The sequence below is a fragment of the Marmota monax genome, unplaced genomic scaffold (assembly GCF_021218885.2).
Source record: "Marmota monax isolate L192 unplaced genomic scaffold, Marmota_monax_Labrador192_F-V1.1 WCK01_AAM20220418_F8-fsc00139, whole genome shotgun sequence".
Lineage (NCBI taxonomy): Eukaryota > Metazoa > Chordata > Mammalia > Rodentia > Sciuridae > Marmota > Marmota monax.
In genome coordinates this window covers 3,183,906-3,192,510 of record NW_026695226.1, presented here as the reverse complement: position 1 = coordinate 3,192,510, position 8,605 = coordinate 3,183,906, and positions in this window count along the sequence as shown.

Sequence of the window (8,605 nt, the reverse complement as noted above, 5' to 3'; positions counted from 1 at the left end):
TGATCCAAACTGATGACAGAGAATCTTCATTTAGAAAATTTTATGAAGGCATGTCACCATGTAAATACACTGCATGGACACCTTCAATGCCCCTGGAAGGTTTCATGCAAGTATAGAGGCTATTAAGCTTAGGCTTCGTTGACTTCAAAGTAAATATCACTCTGCATAGAAATAATCACAGTGGGATCCCAGAGGATTAGACATAGCTATAGATACAGTATATTCACAGATATATACAAATATAGAATTAGTGATATAGGTAGACATAGATATGATTTGGAATGTCCCTTTGTCCATGTATCTTTGGTTACAGATAAAACTAATAATCAAATTAACAGGAAAATATTCAAAGTAAATGAATTTTTATAATCAATACAAAAAAGATAATAAAACTATAAATACAGCAGAATAATAGAGGAATTATTCATAATTATGCACATCAGAAAACATTTGTTTTTATTTAGTATTAGTAATATGCATTATTAATTTGATTGCTTTTTGTGTCAAAGATGCATCTTTGAATGATAAATAAATACAACTCATGAATAATTACACAATCCAGAGACATTTAGTGTTTACCTGTAATTGTGCATCTATCCAATTTTTCATATGTGTACTATATCCAGACTTCTGTAATCATATTGTCCATATAGTTGTATGCTCTCATTGTTTGCCACTTAAATGTTTACTATGTTCTTTTTCTAGACCACTAAATATTATTAAAACATAAAAATAATTTGTACGAGTGCATATTTTTCCATCTCATGGATGTGCCACAGTTTATTTGGACATTTAAGTAGTTTCCAATTTTCCATATCTCATTGATGACTATTTATTCAATTCGAGTATTCTATATGTACTGTTTGCTGAGTACCCTAGTATATACTGAAATCTGTATACATAGAACTTTGTCCATCTTTTGCTTATTTTTGCAGGATAAATTAATAGAATTAAAGTTATGAGCCAAAGGTCATACGGGTATTTTAGACATTTGATATGCTATTTCTCTAGAGAGGTAAAAACTTACAGTTGCATAGCAATATACAAACATCACCTGTCCTTATGTCTACAATTTTATCAAGTAAAAATATGACTTAGTAATAGTCATTATTAAATTACAAGTGAGGTTAACTTTTTTCAGATGTTTATTAGCAATTGGTATTTCTTCATGAACTTTTCAATCATGTTTTGTTTTCTTTTTCATAGGAACCCTAGAAATTCTTGGAAAATTTATGTATTTTAAAATTGCTGAGAAAATAACAAAGAAAATAATGCAGTGTTTGTGAAATGATTGTCCAATTGGGGATATCCATAGGTCTGTCAACAAACAGATAGGACAAGTCTTGACATCATTAGAACTGACAGAGAAAAATGTTGGGGTAATGTTTAGAGTCAAGAAACCCTATAAAGATACCAACAAAATTATTTTAAATTAAGTAAGTTAATCATAAAATATGCATAAAACAATTGAGAAATAAAAGGGAAATTCTGAAAAATAATGATTATCTTTATCACATGATAAAACATAATATTACGATAAATTTTGAAGAATATAAGTGACACATGATTATACTGAGCATATATAGATTGGAACAGAATATGAAGTTCTGATATGCACCCAAAAATAGATCAGAATTTTTTTTGTATGATGTAGGTAGCATTGCAAATACATGGAGAAAAGATGGAATATATATTTTATGCTTTTGGGACAACTGGGTTGTTTTCTAGGAAATAAAAATAAAATTGAATCCCTTTACCCTTTAAACAAAATAAATACCATATGAGTTTGAGACAGAAGGATAAAAATAAGGTGAATACTTATATTTTTATAAACTGTGAATACTTATATTTTTATAAACTATAAACAGGATTTTAAGTATGATAACCAAATGCAGAAGTCATAAAAGGAAAGATGAAAATTTAAATTACAGAGAATATTTTAAAAAATTTGCATGGAAAGAAAAACCATCATAAATGAATACAGAAAAATAACAAAAGGCTAAACATATTAGTAATTCTCATAAAGAATGATACATAAGATTCTTTGAATCAGATAGCATAGGACTTATAACCCAATAGAATAATGAATGACACAGTTCACAGAAAAGTAAATTCAAATATCCTGTAAACTTATTGAGGCTGGATTGCTAAAAAGAGAAATGCAAATGAAAACTAAAGAGAAATAATATTTTCGACTAAGATTATCAGAGAGAAAAACACGATTGTGTTGACAAGGTTTTTGACCAGTAGGTACCCACATCTCCGAATCTCACTAGTGAAACAATCACCTGTAGCTACAGTAAATAATGCCTATATCTATAACCAGCAATTACATTTCTAGGAATTGATCATGTATATATTCTCACTCAATTACTATAGGCTTTAGATTCATTCATATTAATTGCCACTTTGTAATAGCAAAAAGTATAAACCAAATATTCCTCAAGATGTCTAGTTAAAATACTTTATGGAACAATCACCACACAATAGAAATTCCATACAATAAACCTTTAAATAAGACAATTATGTTTTAAAATATGAGGAAAGTCTGGTGCTTACCAGGTAATTATATGAGTTGTATGCAGAAGTATTGTAAATGTGTATGCATAGAATATGAATGGAAATATATGTGAGAAACCAGAAATAATGGTATTCTCTGTAAAGAGAATTTGGGTGGCCTGAGGACATAGTGGGTATATTTATTTTTCACTATCTATGCATGAATACCTTTGAATTTGTACCACATTCACATCTTTTAAATTTAAAAAGAGAATACATTTTAATGTCTTGAGGGCTGGAGGTAGCAAGAGGGATTGGGAAATAGTAGAATAATTTAAAAGTTGCAAGAATTAGAGTTTTGTAAAAGATTTTATTCTGGTTGTAGTTTTATTTGCTTAACCAAAAATTGAACACATTTTTGAGTTAATGTTGCTTGTTTACATTTTCTTAAGAGTTTTATTTTTCCTCCTCAAATGATCAAGGTGGACTTAGGTATCATAGTCTTATACCAATGACTGCCTCTTTCAGTACAAAGTAGGCTGCCAATAATTGGATATATTGCTGATATAAAGAACTTTAAAATTCAGCCAGAAAACTTTCTATTCTCCAATTTATATTTATCTTAAACCCTAATATAGATCATCAGTCAGAAACAGCACTTCTTCCAAATGAGATAAAAGATTAATGTAATTTGTTTAAAAATACAAAGATGAATTTGTAATCAAATCTAATTGGGTTAGAGACCCCTTCTCAGTTTTTGGAAAGGAAACCTCTCCTTAGAGAAAGCTTCAAAGAATTATCCCTTGATACTTTTTTCTCTCCCTTTTCCAATATTTTTAGTTAATTCAAGGCTCTGAACAGGAACCAATGTCTGGGGATCAACTGTAGCTATTGATTGCATTGTCAGAGGTCTGTCTATGTCAGTCACTTCAAATAACTAGTCTATGTATTCATCCATTCTATTGCTTTTTTGGATACATTAAGTGATGTTTATATCTTTAATTTTTATTTCTTCTTGCTTTGAGTTAAATATTTAACAAATTTCCTCATGTCTTTCATTTTAAATACTAAAATAACAGTTTTAAAATTTTCCTCTGAGATCATATTTGGTTGGATACATATATTAATTTTTATGCATACTATTTTATTTTTATTATAAATTATAGATATTTATATTTTATTTTTCCAACAGTATTATAAGTTTTTTTTTTCAAATTTTCAATCACATGCTAGTTTTATTAAACTTAGATAAAAAACTATGATTGTCCTGATATCCAATATGGGGATTTATTGATTTTCATTTCTCTGTAATTTTTACTGTTAACAACTTTAAAAAATACATCTCAGGCATTTGAAAATAATATTCCTTACTTGTAAAAGTTAGTATTCATTATAATTTTTTTAAAAGTAATAGTTTTCCTTTTATGTATTTCAGGATTCCAATTATTGGCAAAAAAGAGGCTATCAGGTGTTCTTTAGGGCATGCCTTCTGTTAATGTAAAACAACTGAAAACCATTTAGTATTTTGATGTTTTGATTGCTAACTTGTGTGATGATTATCTTGGAGGTTTTAATATTAGGTCAATAGAATAACCACTGTGGATATTATGTTCCTAATGTGCCAAGAGAAAGGGAGTATATGAAAGAAATACCCAAGAGACTTCCACAAAAGTATTGCTTTGTTTATCTAACAGCTACAAGTTTGGCCTTTAGCACTTTCCAGAAATGGTTAGATCTTCTGAGGTAATAACAGGAATTAGGCGAAGACAGCTTTTGAAAGACCTTTGAAAAAAATTTAATGCAAAATCTTAAGAAATTAATATTTTGTCAACTTTCTGAAGCAAGAAAGGAATGTGAACATTTTATGCCTTAATGTTCTCTGCTCAAAGAGCCCAAACTTTAACTATTAGGACTATATGTATTTTTAGAAACTTCTAACTTTCTTATCCTTAGTTTTCCCTAATTTTTTCTTTGTTACAACTATTAAATATCTTTTCTTTCTAGAAACATAAGCCCTCTCAACTCTTAAAATTTCAATATCCTTATTCACGAATTGACTTTCTACCTCACAGGAGATGACCAACAACACATGATTAATCAAAGCCACACTTGTTCTAGAACAAGAAAGAATATCTCCAGATGGGAGGATTAAGAACACCTACTTATAGGGATTTGGCACCCAGGATATGTCCTTTTAAGAGGAATCTTAGAAAAAGGAAAGCTGTTTTTGACTAGAAAAAATTTTGACACAATAGTTTAGATTGGTGAATAACAGTGGAAGCTCTCCTATATAATCATAACCTTGTCACCACAGTCACTATATTAACAATTGTTGTGAATGTAACTGTTATGAAATTTGGCTCATTTTAAAATTTTGCATGTATGACACCCTTCTAAATAAGGATACAATATTTTACACTTAGGTAATATTCCGGAGATGATTTCAATCAATATATCTAATTTTAAAAAGCAAAGACTTTATTTTTCTATCCATCATTTTTCCAATTGTCATTTTCAGCTCCAGAAATCAGTATTCTGGGCAGAAACCTTGCTTTCTCCAATGCCCAGGGATCATCGATGGAATGACCCTAAGTAGAAGAGAGAGGAGATTGAAAGGTTTGTAGAGGATGCTAATAGTCCTGCCAAATCTACTGTGAGAAGTTTTAGTGAAGTATCAGGCACTGGTATCAGAAAACAGACACATCTGAGTTAGCAAGTAAATAAAATAAGAGAGAAGGATTGAAAAATAATATCAAATGTTCTTGAGAAGTCAAGTAAAATGAGAACTGGAAGTCTTTGGTGACTTTTACACAAAAAGTTATAGTTGAGTGGTGGGGAGAATAAGTTGAAAGGATAGTTTAAAAGGGAAAACCAGAGAGCAATTGGAGGTAGAAAGTATGAGTATGGACAACTCTGTTGAGGAGAGGTTTCATAAAGAAAAGATGATCTAAGGCAATAACTAGAAGTCAAGGGTCTGTGTGTCAAAGCAAAGAATTCTCAAATGTGAGAAATCACAGCACGTTTCTATGTTGATGGAGATGAGCAAGACAGGGGGAAACTGATGGTATAGAAGAGACAGCTCTTTTTTTCTGGAATAATTCCCTGACAAGGCAAAATGGAGTGGGATCTTATATATACATATTCTGAGTAATTTTCACTACAATTATTTTTTAAAGCTTATTTTCCAAAACATGACTCCAATTTTCTAAGGGGAAAATGTGTGTTTTAATTGGTTTATCTTTAATAAAAGGGAGGAAGCAGGGTATACATAAACAGGTACAGATTGGTTGCTGAATATGATTGTGAAAGACTGTTGGCATTCTCTCCCTGTACCTTCTCTGTTCTCATAACAGGAATAAAGGTCATTAAGAGCAAGCATTGGAATGTGGAGAATAGAAGGTATGAATTTATGTTTCAAGAGGGTGAATATATGAATTAGGGAGAGAGAGAGTGTGTGGTTTTGAGTCTATGTAATGACACTTTTTTTAAAGACCAGTGTTATCTATTAAGAAAGAAAGGCACTCTATAAAGAATGCAGAAAGTATAGCAATTGAGGAAGTCGGTGAAAAGAATTCTGTTCTTGGAGAAAGGAGGAATGGGGTTGTGATGACCTGCAGGGAAAATGTGTCCATAGGGCTCTCATTCTCCTCTTGACCTTGGAAATAATGCTTCACCAGAAATAAATTTTGTGAGAAAATGAAAAGAGCAGAATAAGATTCTTGTCAGAGAATGCCAGCAAGACCACACGTAGGTCTTTGGATCCTATTTTTGGAGATTAATTCTCTTGTTAGGTTCTTTGGGTTCTTTGTATATATTTTCAACTATCTAAGAGTGAATGTGAAACATTTGCAGATGCAGATTAGAGATTACTCTCCCTTGAGACTTTCTATGGGAGTGAAGAAATACTGCTAATTTTGTGATTAAAGCATATATGGCAATGATAAAATTACTGTAGCCTCAACATAAATATTAGTGAGATAAATTAATTTAGAAGCCCACATTGAATTGAATCTCTGTACTCATGTAAATTATTTAACATAATCTCATTTCCTCCTCAGTGTGATTTATTTTCCCAGGTGAATTTGCTACCATTTTGCCCTGTCCTATGGAAGTTTCCATTCTATACCTTTTCTATTGAATATATATCTAAATGGTTCAATATGTTGGGTGTTTGGAGTTCCAAAAAAGGAGTCATTATCTGACTTTGAGACTGAAACTAAAGGGTTGTTATATTTTGACAAATGTAGACATTCACCTCATAAAGACAGCAATGAGGATCTTGGCACAAGAAGCAGAGCTGACCCAGAGAGAGTCCTTTGAGTTATATGAAGAATCCTTTACTGAAAACTCCAGTCATGTCAATTAAGGAAGGCATGATTATGTTAGCAGATTTCAAAAATTCAGAAACTTTACACACTAGAAATTCATTTCTTTCTCACTTAGTAGTCCTGGGAGGGTGGTAAGTTGTGTTGGCTCTTCTTCTTATGGTTATTCAGGGAACCATTCCACATTGTGGTTCCCTCATCCCCTTAGGACTTAAAATCATTAGTATCCCACTGGAGGATACAGAAAGAGCCTCGAGGAGCGTGTGAGAGATTTTATGTGCCAGACAGTTGTATCACTTTTATTCATAGTCTGAATTGGCAAGAACACAGTCACATGACCATACTTAATTTGCATTTTTTAAGATTTCTGGGAAATCTGGGAAAGATAACAGTGTGTCCCAAAGGAAGAAAATATGAATTTTGTGATACCAATGAAAGGGAGAGTGACCAAGGCAAAATAAGGACATAATAGGATTCTTTCAGGAAGTCAGGCATAAGGGAGGCCATAAAGATTTCTGACTTTTAAGTTATAAATTTTTAATGGGCAGAGCCTTGCTCTTATTTCTTTCAGAAACAGAATTGGTAGTGTTGGAGAACAGGTCTGAGTGAGAAAATTTTTGTTGATTCATTTATACTCCTTGGATTTAACAGAAAAGGAGAGAATTTATAGCATATCAAGGAATTCAAATTAAAATTCAACTGGGTATTTGGCTATTTCAAATTCTTATCATCACACCTCTGGCATGGTTTGTCATATCTTTGCCTGATTATGTGTGTATGGATGGAGCTGTGCACTAGTGGTGACTTTGTATACACTCTGTGCATATCCATTAACTTAAATAGCAAATGTCTTTTCTTTCATTGTAAACTAAGATATTTATTAATCTGCTCTTGGGCAGGCATAGTGGTGCATGCCTATAATCCTAGCAACCAGGGAGGCTTAAAGATCTAGGTCATCCTAGGCAACTTAGTAAAACCGTATCTAAAAAGAAAGAAAAAAAATAAAAGAGCTGGGGATATAGCTCAGTGGCAGAGTGCCCCTGGGTTCAACCCCCGATACCTTAATGACTAAGTAAAGTTAGTAATATGTCCTCAAAGGAGATCATGATATGCCATTACTACTTTAAATTCATTAGCAACTGAAAATTTAAATTCATATTAAATATTCCCAAATTTATGCTCGAAGCACCACAGAATGTTAGCCTGATTATTCTCTTGCTGTCAGTAAGATAAATTCTCAGATTGTACACAAGGACGATAGATACTTTTCCATCCACCAGTGATGTCTTAAGGACTTCTTCCTAGGACAAGGGTAGGGTTCCACTTAGCTTCTGATCTATAAGGTATATAATTGTTTATAATTATTCAGCCTGAACATAAACAAATAAATTTACATGACCAATACAGAGTAAAATTTGAAATCTTCAAAAATGCAAAGTAAATTTCTAAAATTTGGTGAAGGAAAACCCGAATCTCTTATTAACTATAAACTGAGATTTGCCTTTATCCCTGTCATCTTCTGTCTTCAGAATTCAAATACTAACAATCTACTGTTCAGTTTGCCTAATATAATTATTATCAAAAACCTCAGTACTAAATTCTTCAACTTACCTTCCAGGCCCCAAGCTTCATTTCTTTTACTCTTGGGTGAGTTTAGAGAACTAAAGGTGAAGAGCTGAGTTTGTGGTTCAAACAGGGAAGAGAAAATTGAGTATTATTTAAGAATTAGTTTAGCAAAATTATCTTATTTAATTTGCAGTGGACTTTTGGCTTTGCCAACT